We start from the raw sequence: 15,371 nt of genomic DNA, 5'->3' as shown, positions 1-15,371 counted from the left end.
CTTTTGGCCTTATAATGGATGAATCTATGAACTGTACCTCCCTTGCTTAATCCTTGATCCGGGATTGGGGTAGTAATTTGCTGCTGGCCTGTGTCAGGAAGTATGAAGCTGAGACTTTGCTGCATTCCTTGTCTCTCCCCAGCTACCACCTGTGAGCAGATAGTAAGTGGCTGAATATTCCTGCTTACTCCTGGGTGCCCAGACTCAAGGTCTGGGTCACCCATGCGGAAGTACTTACTCCTTTAGCTAAGAGCACAGTCCAAATCACAACCTTGCTCTAAATATATAAAAGCAAGTCAGATTGGCCATAATTTGAAACAAAGTGTTACCCCTTTTCCTAACACATTAAAGTGTCTCACCTATTAGAAGTCAACATGGGTAATTATCCTGTTGCTCTCATTATCTCTATTAGGTGAACCACACATAAAGCAGACCTCTAATTTCTTTGAGGAGGAAGCACATACCTCAATGCCTGCATGCCTGTTAGCCCATTGCAACGGAAATATTATCAGAGGAAAATAGTGCCTTACAACACAGGCAGACTCCTGGCATAGAACAAAGAGGCTGCTTTTTTAAATTAATTATTTACACAATTAATGGAAAGGAAACACTGGACAACTTTGAGAGGATTAATGGTTCATTAGCCTAAGTCGTAATCACCTGCTAATACTATGAAAAAGGATGGTGGAGTGATGAATTATACTTGTTTAGCTAACAACAGGGAGGGTAGGATTGTATTTATCCACGGAGCATGTATCGGATAGGACAGCGGGGCTGTTGTTGTAAGAATGGTCTGGAAGGAAAGAGAGACAAAGGGCCTGAGTCTGCTCTCACTTACTCTCCGGGCTTGTCTACGCTTGAAATGCTATGGTCGTGCAGCTGCAGCATTGCTTCAGTGTAGACACTGCCGGCACAGGTAATCTACCTTCCCGAGAAGCAGCAGCTAGGTTGACAGAAGAATTAGGGATGAGGTCAGCTTAACTGCGTTGCTCGGGGTGTGGATTTTTCTCGTTCCCGAGCAACGCAGCTGGGTTGACCTAACTTTTTAGTGTAGTGCAGCCTTCAATTCATGTCTACGCTATGGAAACTACACCAGCATAGCTATGTTGGCATAGTTATACCAGCATAACCCTGCAGTGTAGATTCAGTCTGCCCAGGTGGAAGGGGCTTTTTTCATTGATGTAGGAAGACCACCTCTTGGAACAACGGTAGCTATGTTGACGGAAGCATTCTTCCATCACCATAGCTGCGTCTACACTGGGTCTACCCAGCATCAGCACGTTGATCAGGGGTGTGGTGTTTCACACCCTGGACCGATGTAGCTATGTCAGCTTAACTTTTGTGTGTGTGGACCAAGCTTTAAGGATTCTCTACATGGGGACATTCACAAAAATGTGTGTTTAGAGGAAGGATGGTCCAGTGGCTAGGGCATCAGCCTAGCACCTAGAAGATCTAGGTTCAATTCCTGGTTCCTCCAGACTTCCTGGGTGACTTTGGACAAGTCACTTAGTGTCTCTGCGCCTCAGTTCTCCAGCTTTAAAATGAGCATTACAGCACTGTCCTACCTTACAGGGATATAGTAAGGATACAATCAAAAGATTGTGAGACACTCATATAGCCCCATTATCGTAGTATCTAAGTACCTTAGATGGACAGATAGCTGTTTAAGGTAGTGATTATTTGTTCAGTGCCAATTATGATGGACACAGTAGATATTACCATAATAGAAATAATGATAAATAAGGTCTCAGGACCAAGCCCCATATTGAATGAATAAGGATAAGATTGGAAGGTGATGATGCTCACTTCCCAAACACGCAAAAGTTTGGGGCTGTTGGGATTGGATTTTGATTTGAGGCCCATTTCTACTCAGTAAGTGGAAGAAAAAACCAAGACTTTCCCAGAGACATTACTCAGAAGAAGAAAACAACAACAAAGCAGTTGTAGCCAAAAGACCAGTTTACGCTTCTTGAGGCATTATATTCTGTCAGAGAAGGCTGTTTCCTTTTATACTGCAGAGTGTGTGTGTGTGAGTGGAGTAGGGAATTAATGTAATATTTCTAACAGCCCCAACAAAACAATGCAAACATAAGAATTCTCTCTCCAAGATGTGTTCTAACAAAGAAGGCAACAGACAAAAAGAAATCTAACACTTCTTCAGAAATTGCATGTATAGATAGAAAAACAAAAGTATTCCATATGCTGCTTTCCTTATTATTTCTATTTAATGAACTGGCAAATAAATTACAAAAAGCTTTTTATAAGCCAGTTTGGTATTAATTTTGTATTTCCTGCAACAGCTTGTTAAATTAATGAATCAAAGAAATGGAAATGTCTGCTAATTTAATTACATGCTTACCACTGCTCTAGAATTTGTTTTCGGGATGTGTAATAGCTAGCGGTTGGTTTATTCATTTTTTTGAAGTAAATGATTTTAAAATTAATATTTGCAAACTATTTTTCATTGTAGCTTTTGGGTTATTTTTCCTTTAATTTCCAAGTTTGCTGGAGAATATTAAAAACAAAGAAATAAAGAGACGGTGGCTGGAATAGGTTTAACTTCCTATTACGTGTTTGTGGTAGTGTCTTGAGTGGTTGTGGTAGTGACACTTGAGTGCAATGGTCCCTCTTCTGAGGATCTCATCGTCTGACAGAGGTTAGTGGGAAGGTATAAGAATCAATAGGACCAGACAGTGGGTCTGGGAGGCTCCAGCTGACTGAAGCTTCCATGTTGCCACCCATCAGCCATGGCACAGCTGCGATTCATGCACTGTAAACCCCATAGGACTAAGCAGCACAGGAAATGCTGTTCAGGTAAGACCTGATTTGGTAGTACCCCCCAGGACCTCTGATTGGTCCAGGCACACTATTTAAGCATGGAGGGAGTTCCAGGCAGCTGTCTGTGCACCCTGGCCTGTTGCAACAATAGACCGTGTTCTCATTCCCTTTTTCAGACTCCAGCTCCGTTCTCCAGCTCTGGGGTGGGGCTGAGGATGAGGGGTTTGGGGTGCAGGAGGGTACTCTGGGCTGGGACTGAAGGGTTCATAGGGCTGGGGCAGGGAGTTGGGGTGTAGGAGGGGGTCGGAGGTGCAAGGTCTGGGCAGTGCTTTCCTCAAGTAGCTCCCGGAAGCAGCAGCAGGTTCCCTCCTCTGCGCCTCTGTGGAGGCATGGCCAGGAGGCTCTGCACACTGCCCATCCACAGGGGTGCCGCTCCCGCAGCTCCTATTGGCCATGGTTCCTCGCCAATGGGAGCTGCAGAGCCGGCACATGTAGGAGCTGGAGTGGGGACATGCTGCTGCTTCTGGGAGTCATGCCAGGCAGGGAGCCTGCCTTAGCCCCACTGCGCTGACTGGAATTTTAACATCCCAGTCAGTGGTGCTGACCAGGGCCGCCAGAGTCCCTTTTCAACCAGACGTTCCGGTCAAAAGCTGGACACCTGGCAACCCTAAGGAAAGCAGGTCCCTTTTGACTCTGAATATGTCTTGTTGTTGAGTGTTGAGATTTGGGACTGGAGAACAGTCCTGGCCAACTATATGTGGGAGAGGTGTCTTTCTTCAGCTCCCTCTAGTGTTCTCAAGTGCGCATTGCACTGAACTCACTGCTACTTGGTTCGATAAAGTCAGGAAAGAAAATCAGTGTTTGCCAAGGGAGAAGTATGCATAGTCGGAAAGGAGGAGAGGAGAAATTCTGTATCTATCAACATTTTACGCAGCACTTGTTTCAGATTGGTTTAAGGCTTTGCCAGGGAAAGTAAGCTTTGATCAATTGCTTTCTTGCGGAAGGGACTATACACTAAAAGAGAAACTGCTTGCACTTAATCTTGGGGCGTATAGGATATATTATTTTATGGCTATTAATTCCATTAATTAGGAGGTAAAACACAACAAATTACTCGTAATAAGCCTTTCAGACAGGATTTTGTTTTAATGGGCCGGCTCATTTATGTCTATGAATGTTTATTTTTCCCAAATCAAATTAACATTCTCCGTATGCTCTGAAATGACCTTTATTTACTCACTGGCAGATACAGCAAGTAATATTTTTTTTCCCGGTGCCCAATAGGAGAAGGGGGGAAACTATTTGGTTTTTCAGCACATTGTAGGAATTTTGCTCCCTCCATGCTTTGCTCCTCTATTCCTTTCAAAACAGAGGCATCAAAGGTAAGAAAAGAAGAATGCTTTCTAACGTGGTCATAATTTAAAAGCCAAGGGAATGAGTGACTTTTCCTCCAAAATCACACCAAGTTCTACATGTGAAGGAAAAATGTCGTAAGAGTAGTAATTATTTGCTGGATGTCAGATACCTAATAGACCACATGTAACAAAGCAAAAGGACATGAAAGGAATCCAGACTTTGATATGCAGCATATCTTTGAGAGAGAGAGAAAGAAATAGCACCTAATCCTGTAGAAGCTGATACCGAAGGGCCCACATTTTGGGGGAGGAGCTGACTTGATAGAAGCAACAGTGGGGAAGCCTTCAGCATTTTAACTCCCAAGAGTCTCAAATCATCTAGGCTGGTTCAGAGCAGGCTGGCGAGATGAAGCAACTTGTTCAAGGTCACTCAGTGCATCAATATCAGAGTAGTAATTTAGACAGGACTCTTTATAAGAAAGTAACGACTGAGTTTTTAAAGTCCTTCCCAATGCCAGAGCCATGGAGAGTCATTACACTCACAAAACCTTGAATTGTTGCATGGTGAACTGGCCTTCAAAATTTGATCATTTACCGTAGGATTTTCAAAGACACTCATAATTGGTATAATTCTTGTCTGTTTGAAGTCCATGGAAGTTTTACCACTGATGTCAATGGGAGGAGAGTTTGGCCATGGCAGGTACAATCTCAAGTTGAAATTCAGTTCATTTCAGAAGGTCCATGTGAAATTCTCTAATTCAGGAGAAAGTGTTTCTACTTCGACATTAATAGAAGGCAGAAAGAAACCCGACCCATTTTTAAGCTGGCTTGTCTTTGTTTTTTCCCCTCACCCTCCATGAGATGAATTTAAAACTCTTGAAAGTCACCTGACTGACAACACAGGAAACAGTAATGGTCTCCTCCATAGGTCAGGCACAGTGTGGCGTAGCCCCAGCTTCTTCACTTAGTCCGCAAATGTGCATCCAGCTTGACCTATGGTGGCCTTTGTGCTGATTAAATCCTTGCCCTGATCTCTGCGGCTACCAACACTGCTGCCGGTTATTGCCAGTGGGCCAAGATTTTCAGTAGGGACTAGTGATTTTGGGTGCCCACTTTGTGACTTTTTAAAGAGGCCTCATCAGCACTTTTTGAAAATCTGACCCCTAGGAGATGTCTTAAACTGGGCACCCGGTATAGTCACATGGCCATAGTATTTGTATTCAGCACCTGTCCAAGAGGAATTGGACAATAGCCCATTCATGAGATGGTAATATTTATTTGCTCCTTTTAATATCTGCACCACTTCAAGCCAGTGACCTACAGGTCTAAATCTCCATATCTCATTACTCAATCCCTTGAGCTATTTGTATTTATTTATTCTTGTTCTAGAAATACTTTTGGATGATAGGAAATAATTTAGAAACATAACAATGGCTGAAGCAGTCAAATTGGAAATCGTTTTCAGCACACACTGAGCAAAATATATGGCTGCTTCGTATTCCTGGGAACTCCAGCTATTACTGACCATGTAATCAGCCTTATTTAAGAGGATTTTCATGTGTAAATCTCTGCTTATCAAAACCATGCCAGAATTTATTTTTTCTTCTCTTTTTAGAGATATATCAGTTAAAAAAAATCTTTAAACAAGAAAAAATGAAAACAGTCGTGGTGCTGAAACGAGTCGTGGGCAACACATCTCCGAGGTTTGGAGTCTTTGTTTGGAAACCACCCTGAAGTCCACGCTTACATTTTCAAAAGTGATTAGTGATCATTGTAGTGCCAGTGAATACACCTTAAAATGGCCTGATTTTCAGAGGGGTGGATGCTCAGAGTAAAATTTGCTGACGTATCAGAGAGATTGAGTAGACCGTGGGAATTTATTGAAGGTTTGTTTTTTTTTTTCCAGAGGGAAAATGCTGATTAATTGAAATGGAAACTTTTCATGGAAATGTATTGGTTTCAACAAAAAAATCCATCATGAATGTTTCTCAAGTCCAGGAGTCCCCTCCCAATGTGGTGGGTCTGGCCCTGATGTGGGCTACCAAGGTTCAAGTTGCTGCTGTGAATCAGGCAGAGCAGGGATTTGCAACTAGGTCTCCCAGGTGTGAGTGCCTTAATCGCTGGGTTATTGGCTATTGTGGTCTCACGCACTCTCATTTATTTTAGGAAAAGTTCTGATAAGTTGTTTATCTTCTGATGCGGAACATTAACAAATGTCAAAACCTCAAATTTTTTTGTGTAAAAGAATTCTACTTTTCTGGCCAGCCCTAAAAGGCTTAGAAAACCTGACCTAGGAGGAAAGGATTAAAAAAAAACAGGGCATGTTTAGTTTTGAGACCAGAAGATTGAGGGGACACTTGATAACAGTCTTCAAATATGTCTAGGGCTGTCATAAAGAGGATGGTGATCAACTGTTCTCCATGTCCACTGACGGCAGAACAAGAAGCAATGGGCTTCATCTGCAGCAAGGGAGAATTAGGTTAGATATTAGGAAAAACGTTCGAACTATAAGCGTAGTTAAGCTCTGTAATAGGCTTCTAAGGGAGTCTGCGGTGGTTTTTAAGAGCAGGTCGGACAAACACCTGTTGGGGATGATCTACGTTGACTCAATCCTGCCTCATTGCAGGGAACTGGACTTAATGATCTCTTGAGGTCCCTTCCAGCCTTACATTTCTATGATTCTACTACTGAGATTTAAATAAGACTTCAGCTCTGAAGTGCCTGAGTCACTTTTGAAAATGGTATGTGCTCTGTAGGCTCCTATATCATTCAGTGGGTTTTCAAAATTTTACCGTACGATCTTTGAGGTCTCTAAGGTTGGGCACCCAAAATCATTAGTCACTTTTGAAAATACGTTGGGCTGGAAATCTTATGTGAAAGTCAAGCCCACTAAATCCACAGCAGAGCTGGGAGCAGAACCCAGATCTTATGACCAAGTCCTGTGGCTTAACCACAGATCATGCTTCTTCATCCTATCTCACAAATAGGTGATTGCTTGTGTCACTGCATAGCTTGTGCGCAATTAGCCATTTGCATGCTCAGACTCTCCTGTTCTTTGGCACAACATATGTTGCTGAGTCTAGTGCTGGTTTGAGTAGCTCTTTCTGCTCCAGTGTGAGTTTCTCCTACCAAATGAGTCTGTAGAGCTTTCCCATTTTGATAGCCTTTCTCTGTGGCTACCTGATTTAGATCAAGACCTGAATGTAAATTTTACTGGCATGTTCCTGAGAGATGAGGGAGAGGGAGAGAGAAAGAGAAGGGTGTTCTTTTTCTGGCAATACTAAAAAGGTCATTCACCATGTGACACATACTGTATGCAAAACAGGCTTATCTTAAATCTCCAAACTGTGAACTGTTCAGGCTGGTTCCCACAAGGCGGTGATTGTGCTGGCTCACAGTCTCTATATCCAGCCTTCTGTTATATATAGCCATGCTTTAACCTTGTCTGCTGCTGTTCTTGTTTAATTTTTCTCTCTTGTTTTTCTTTCTTTCGTTCAAGCAAGGCTCCTTTAAGTCAAAATCTTTGTTTAGGCATCTTCAGGGGCGTGTGATCAGTGGACCCTCATGTTCAGGCTTAGGTCCTGTAAGGGTCCCAAACTTGTTTTTATTTGATATAATTTATAAGTAGTTACTGTCGTATTTTTTCTGAAGCAAAAATGTAACCATAAAAATGTGCAGAACTACAGTGAGCAGAGATGGAAACTGAGGGAAAATGTTGACATATTAGCCATACACATAAAATTCATAATTCGAAGATGTGCAGGCCAGACGTAACCATTAGATCATCTAGTTTGACCTCTTGTGTGACACGAGCCATAGAATTTCACCAAGTTACCCCTGTATAGAGACCAATAACTTGTTTGATTAAAACATATCTCGCAGAAAGGCACCCAATCTGGATTTGAAGACTTCAGGGGATGGAGAATCTCCACTTCCCTTGGAAATTTGTTCCAATGGCTGATCGCTCACACAATTAAAAACGTGCCTTATTTCTCATTTCATCTTGTAAGTTTGTCTGGTTTTTGCTTCCAGCCATTGGTTCTTATTCTACCTTTCTCAGATTAAAAATCCCTTTGGTACTGTGTATTTTCTCCCCGTGGAGGTACTTAGATACTGTAATCAAGTCATCTCTTGATTGTCCCTTGATAAGTAAATAGATTGAGTTCCTTGAGTCTCTCACTGTAAGTTTTTTTGTTTTTTTGGTTTTTTTCTCCAGATCTCACGTCATGGTGCGGCTCTCTTTTTGTACCCTCTCTAGTTGTTCAACATACTTTTAAAAACATGGACACCAGAACTGGACACAGTATTCCAGTATTGGTCTTATCAATGCCAAATACAAAAGTAAAATCCCCTGCCTACTCCTGCTCTCTAGTCCTCTGCTTATACATACCTATCTCCCCGCCCCAACCCCGCACTCTTACTTTGTTTTAGAATGGTCTTTTCAAAAACCTTTAAGGGACACTGCATGGAATAGTTTGAAAACCTAATCTCTTTAGGCTCCTTTAAATATTCCCACCCAAAATTCCCTTTTACTCACAGTGGATTTAAATAAAATTTCACAGACATATAAAACAAGAGTTACTTGGATGTCAAAGGAGTTATACTCCAGTGTAAATCACATTGGAATCAGACCCACAGCACCCTTGGTACTACTGAAGTAGTGGCAATAGACAGATCTGTGCAAACCATTAGGTTTCTTTGCAGCGTGGTTGATTTGACCAGCCTGGTTGATGTGACCGAATGCTACTGCTTCCACGATCTGCCACAATCTTGTAAACTGCAGGCACCTGGGAAACGTTCTTTTTTTCTTGAAAAGAAAAAAAAAACCCGGCAAGCAATTAAACAAATAGATGAACATCCGCGCTGCAACTAATATGTTTTTCAAACCTCTTTAAAAATAAATCAGAACAGAAAGGCTGGGGAAACCAAAACGCATGCACGTACAAATAAATCCTAACTTGGAAAGCAGTAAATTAATGAAAAGGGTTCATGGGACTGCGGAGTGCATCGGGGCACAAATAGTAGAGCAAAATATAATATCTGTGGAAAGTTGACATAATATTAATAAAGAAGACTCTTATTGACTTGAGTGGGAATTTTGCGGGAGTATATTTATTCATTTGTCTTGCAGTCGTGCCCAGAAACTCCAGTCAAGGGGCAAGGACCCCGTTGGAACAAAACTAGTGTAAAGGATTTCTTTCAGATTAAAGCCACATCAGGATCATTATATCATCTAGTCTGATCTGCCTAACACAAGTTATAGATTTTCACCCAGTGGTTGCTGAATTGACCCAATGTGTTTCTTTTTAATATATTTTGGCTTTGACTTCTTTTTGTGAATCACTTGGTCTAGAGTAGGCATTGATAGATTAATGCTTCAGTATTATGTTGCTTCTCTCTTTTAGAGAGGTGAGACACACCATAGATTTCCTTCAGATCTGCAAGAGCGTCTTAGCCTTCTCAGTAGCATGCCTAAGGCTCTGAAACCCTGTTGCAAAAGGATCAGAAAGAGTCCTGGGCTCAGTCTCCAAGGCCCTATTGCCTCTTAGTTCAAAGTCAGTAGCAGTGGTAGAATTAGTATTATTTGTATTCCACTAGTGCCTATAGGTCCCAACCAAGATCAGACTCCCATTGTGCCAGGCGCTGTATAGAAGTATAGTTAAAGAGTAGTCTTTTCCTGCCCTGAAGACCGTCAGTCTAAATAGACAAGATGGACTATTACCCCCCATTTTTACAGTTGGGGAACGGAAGCACAGTGAGGTTAAGTGACTTGCCCAAGGTCACAAACAAAGCTGGTGGCAGAGTCAGGAACTGAACCCCCATCTTCTGATTCCTACTCTCGTGGCTTCTTTTTCCTATCTGTCAGCATGTGGCCAAACCTTTCCTCAAAGAGTCAGAGTAGGATTAAGCCTGATTGCATGCTCAAAGATATAACCAAATAAATAAACTGAAGCGTAAGAAAAAGATTTGACTGACTCCTCAGGACAGCATTCAGTATTTTCCATAATCTGTGCTCATTATGGTTCCCACAGACTATGGTGATAGGCACTTCAGAAATGCTGATGAGTAACAGTGGATTGGATGGATAGAGGTTTTCCTCTATGTTGTGTGAAATACAAATAAATTAACTTGCAGAATGCAGCATCTGAAGAATGAGAAGCCTGCAAAGAGTTAATCTGTTGTTAGGTTTGACAAAAAGCCATCTGTTTGAATCAAAACTGATTATAAGAACTACTGCTTTTAAATTAATAAATACTGTGTTATAAGAGTAATTGAAAGTTGCATAAAATATGGATTTGAGACTTTGGATATAAATAATAGAACATATAATTTTGATGAGGGCTTTAAAAGATTTCTATAAAAAGTACCACTCCTGTGATTACTGCAATATTAAAATATGTAACATTTGTCAGATAATCCCATCGGACTATTGGGATTAGTTGGAATAGCATTATTTTCTAAACTGGCATGTCAAAGTTTCACCATTATTAAAAACTGGATTAGAGAGTTATCCTTTAGAAATGGAGTTTAAATCCCTATGAAGTGCAAGTTACTTTACATTTGTTTTAGTGTTGTTCACAAGTTTAGAAAGGATTGCCCTAATTTCATCAACAAAATGGATACTGATGGAAAATGAGCAAGTGGTATAGAGATAAACATAGGTTACAGGAAGGCCACGGACAAAAAATTTCTGACGATAGCTGGCGGTAGGGCTCTGACAATTGTCCTGTGCAGTTTCCATTCTGACCACTGAGGGACCAGTAATGAGAGGTGCTGAATAGGGCTGTCCAGAAAACATTTCTGTTTCCCTAATTGTTGAAATTTGGTTTTGTTCTGAGGTCTTTCTCTCTTCTCTCCACCTCCCCTGTGCCCCCAATACCAGGTGCTCAGGGTATTTGCCTGGGATTTAGGAGACCCTGGTTAAAATTTCTGCTCTTAATCTTGAACCTGGGTTTCTTATATTCCACGAGTGTCCTAACCACTGGGTGATTGGTTATTTTAGAGTTGCTTTCTCTGCTTCTGACCTGCAATTTCTGATCTGAGACAGCTTCCAGTTGAAATGGCATTTTTTGACAGATTTTTTTTTTTAACCGCTCTACAGCTGGTTGCCCTCTGTTTGCACTGGGACTGATCCTAGAAGGAGTTGATAACTTCCTGCAAACTCTGGGATGCCCTCAGCACCAGTGAACTCAATAGAAGTTGGGGGGGGGGGTGATCAGCACCTCGCTGAATCAGTCCCATTGATTATAGAAAGAGTTGAGGGCACCTGACAGGATTGGGCCCTATGGAAGTACCATGCTAGTTTCTACAAGGACAGGGGTCTTAACTCTGGAGTCTCATGCTCTTCTCAACAGTCATACCCACTTTTTCATTTCAGCTGGATCTTCCTTTCATGCCCTAAGATTAGTGTCTTGTGGTTCTTCACTGTTGAACAGCTGCCCCACAAGGGGCTGATTTCAGCAGTTGATGGTTGTGATCAGACATAAAGAGCAGGGGGTTGCCTTTTGCAAATGAAGTGATGGCGACAGCTAGCAAGAAATGAGTTGCCCATCCTGTCAGGATTTTTGAGATTTTGAAAAAAAAAAATCCTGTCTCAAATTGGGGCGACAGATTGAAATCTTGAAAATTTTTGCAAATTAACAAACTACAAATAATCAGAGGAATCTGTCTGTAATCCCTCTATAGAGTTCCATTGCTTGCTAACAGATTACGGCAGTGAGAGTATGCGACCTCTCTGTTTACAGCCCTACCTGACGAAATTTTTGCATAACTATTTTCAGTGGCAGAAGAGGGAAGCCTGGAGATACCAGCCAAGTAAATTACCTTTGGTGTAAATGTTTTCTTTTCTCATCCTTGATATGGAATGTCAGTCTACCTTTAACATAATGTGCCAGCACTACATTAAACCAAACCACTACTCTGTATTAAGCATTTCTGCTGTGCATTAAATCTTGTGACCATGCATTTAATAATTGGTGCTGTGATTTAAGCATAGTTGCTTTTTCAATAAAACCTGTTGTAAAAACAAAAGGGATGGGGAAAAAAGAAATTTCAGTTTTCAAATCTCATTAAAATAATCTTAAACTGGCTGGATTAACCTCTCAGAGTTTGGAAACCCTGAGAACGTGTTGCCATGGCCTCTTTTTTACTTTGCTAGTTCTGTTTTGTTAGATCCCCTCGGTCATGTGGATAAATGGGATTCTAATATACATTTCATGGCAGAGCAAGCTAGGCCCTTTTAATCTAGACTGCCCTGTGAAAAATTAGGGTCCGCTATTATCAGTGCTGCCAGACACTAGAGTCTGTGGTGGTTGGAGGTAGCCCGGCTTGGGCAGGGAGAGGTGGCTGACGGAAGAAGGGTTGTGATGACTTCAATGCAGAATGACCCAGTTTAATTCAGAAGACTGCAGATTTGCTCGTATGGTCTCTGAGGGGAGGGGAAGGGCTGGGAAGATTGGTGAGGAGATTTGCAGACAAATTCCCTCCCCCGCATTTTTCTCTTCTGTACTTTCTACCCAGCGTGACCTGTAAGCTGCAGGTTTAGCAGCGTGCAGTACAAGTTTATAAAATTACTGTTACCTGGTGGGTGCATTGCAATTTCAGCTTTAGAAACAATCTAATACTCTTACACTGTGAGCTGTTGTTGCCGGCACCCAGTGCCGAGAGGCTGAACAACAGCTTGAGTTGGTTCGTTACCCGGTGTGCTGCACCCAATAATCACAATGGGGTGGAGAAGCAGAAAAGTTTATTTGCAGCTGCAAAAAGGTACAGGGAGAATAAAATCTCAAATCCTGCACAACAGAGCAGGAAGTTACACAGGCTTTTATACATCCTTTTTCCCAGCATACTTATCCAATAGCAAGCTGCCCCAAGTATCCATATAGCCAGCCAATCCAGTTCCCAGCTAGTTCCCTGATTCTCTGTATCATTTGTTAAACTATACATAAAGCTGCTTTATTCAGCATTGTTCTTCCATATCTCCCCTGTTTGGCCTTGCTTAGTTTCAGGCAGTCTGACTCTGCAACATACTGTTGCAGATTCTCAGCATAACTGCTGTGTGTGCCTCCAGGCGGGGGGGCCAAGGACACTTGGGCCTAGTACGCAGAGCTGCTGCGAGTGCCTCCAAGGCAGGAGGGGGGGCCAAGGACACCTGGGCCTAGTGCGAGGGGGCTTCATCGACACTTGTGGTCTTCCATCCCCTCGAGTTACCTAGTGGCCATGCCCCAGTGTTCCCAACACTGTCTTTATTACCTGATTTTACCGTCCCTAGTATAATGAGGTCCTGATCTCCGATTGCCATCCTTAGACAACTACAACAGAAATAAGAATCAATTTCCTTTTCTAATAACTTTCTCCTCACATAGTAGATATGAACCCTGCAAAATTTACACCCTAGTATGAAGCAGTGGGGTTGGTGATTTGCACAGCATGCTCCGCACACGGCAACTGCCAGAAGCTGGGAGTTGACCACAGGGGATGGATCATTCAGTGATTGCCTGCTCTGTTCATTCTCTTTGGGGCACCTGGCACTGGCGACTGTACGAAGACAGGACGCTGGGCTAGATGCAGCATTGGTCTGACCCAATATGGCCGTTCTTACTGGCAGTTTGCCTCTTCCCAGGCTAGAAAAGCTTCCAGAAGTGTACACTATTTTCTTTGGGCATGGTAATAAGCCTTAAAATAGCTGGGGCCTGGACCTACAAACATTTACATTTACTCTGAGTGATGGGATTACCCACATGCATAGAGTTAAGTATGTGCCTATGTGACTGAAGGGCTGGTTTTACATAGTGTAGAATCTGGTGCTGGCTTGAACATTTAAGTTAAAATGTTGCATTTGCATTTGTTGGCAAACTATTCAATTTCATAGACTCATAGAATATCAGGGTTGGAAGGGACCTCAGGAGGTCATCTAGTCCAACCCCCTGCTGAAAGCAGGACCAATCCCCAACTAAATCATCCCAGCCAGGGCTTTGTCAAGCCTGACCTTAAAAACTTCTAAGGAAGGAGATTCCACCACCTCCCTAGGTAACCCATTCCAGTGCTTCACCACTCTCCTAGTGAAATTTTTTTCCTAATATCCAACCTAAACCTCCCCCACTGCAACTTGAGACCATTACTCCTTGTTCTGTCATCTGCTACCACTGAAAACAGTCTAGATCCATCCTCCTTGGAACCCCCTTTCAGGTAGTTGAAAGCAGCTATCAAATCCCCCCCTTATTCTTCTCTTCCGCAGACTAAACAATCCCAGTTCCCTCAGCCTCTCCTCATAATTCATGTGTTCCAGTCCCCTAATCATTTTTGTTGCCCTCCGCTGGACGCTTTCCAATTTTTCCACATCCTTCTTGTAGTGTGGGGCCCAAAACTGGACACAGTACTCCAGATGAGGCCTCACCAATGTTGAAAAGAGGGGAACGATCCCATCCCTCGATCTGCTGGCCATGCCCCTACTTATACAGCCCAAAATGCCGTTAGCCTTCTTGGCAACAAGGGCACACTGTTGACTCATATCCAGCTTCTCGTCCTCTGTAACCCCTAGGTCCTTTTCCGCAGAACTGCTGCCTAGCTGCTCGGTCCCTAGTGTTTTCAAACGTGTAATACTGTATTGAGGAAGCTTTATTTTCACACTGCAAACTGCAAAATTTAGCATTTTGGGGGGGTGAAACCTTAATTTTGTTAAAAAAAAAGGGGGGGGGGTGGCTTTGAAACCATAAAATGGTCCAGAGTTGACCTGCACATTTTTCCCCCTGTAAAATTTCACTGCACAACTGTAGCCTAAAAGTAGGACAATGGGACAATGAGAAATCTAAACTGAGGCAGGAAGACAATCAGCTGCAAACGATCAACAATGTCCATGCAGATGTAATTTTCCTCTTCAGTGCATAGGCCCTGAAAGCATTTAAACATGTATTTAACTTTAAGCATGTAAGCAATCCCATTGTTATTCAGCAAAGCATCTGAGGAAATGGCAAAGGGTATTCTAATCTGCGCTAGCTATCAGAGAAGCCCAAAGAGATTTCCAGCTTTCAGGATGTCATGTTCATGCCTCTTACACCAGGGATGTGAGAAGGCATGGGAATCCATGATACAGGTTTACATAATAGAAGGATCTTCTTCTTCAGGGGAGATCCTGATCTCCAGAGGCTAAATTTACTGATTTTCGGGTAGCCTACTACTACTGCAGTGATTCAAAATATCCAGAACATACTCTGTAGCAGGGCATTGTCTTTCTCCTGC

This window comes from Lepidochelys kempii, chromosome 26 (genome assembly GCF_965140265.1).
Source record: "Lepidochelys kempii isolate rLepKem1 chromosome 26, rLepKem1.hap2, whole genome shotgun sequence".
NCBI lineage: Eukaryota > Metazoa > Chordata > Testudines > Cheloniidae > Lepidochelys > Lepidochelys kempii.
This window is presented reverse-complemented; position numbering follows the sequence as displayed.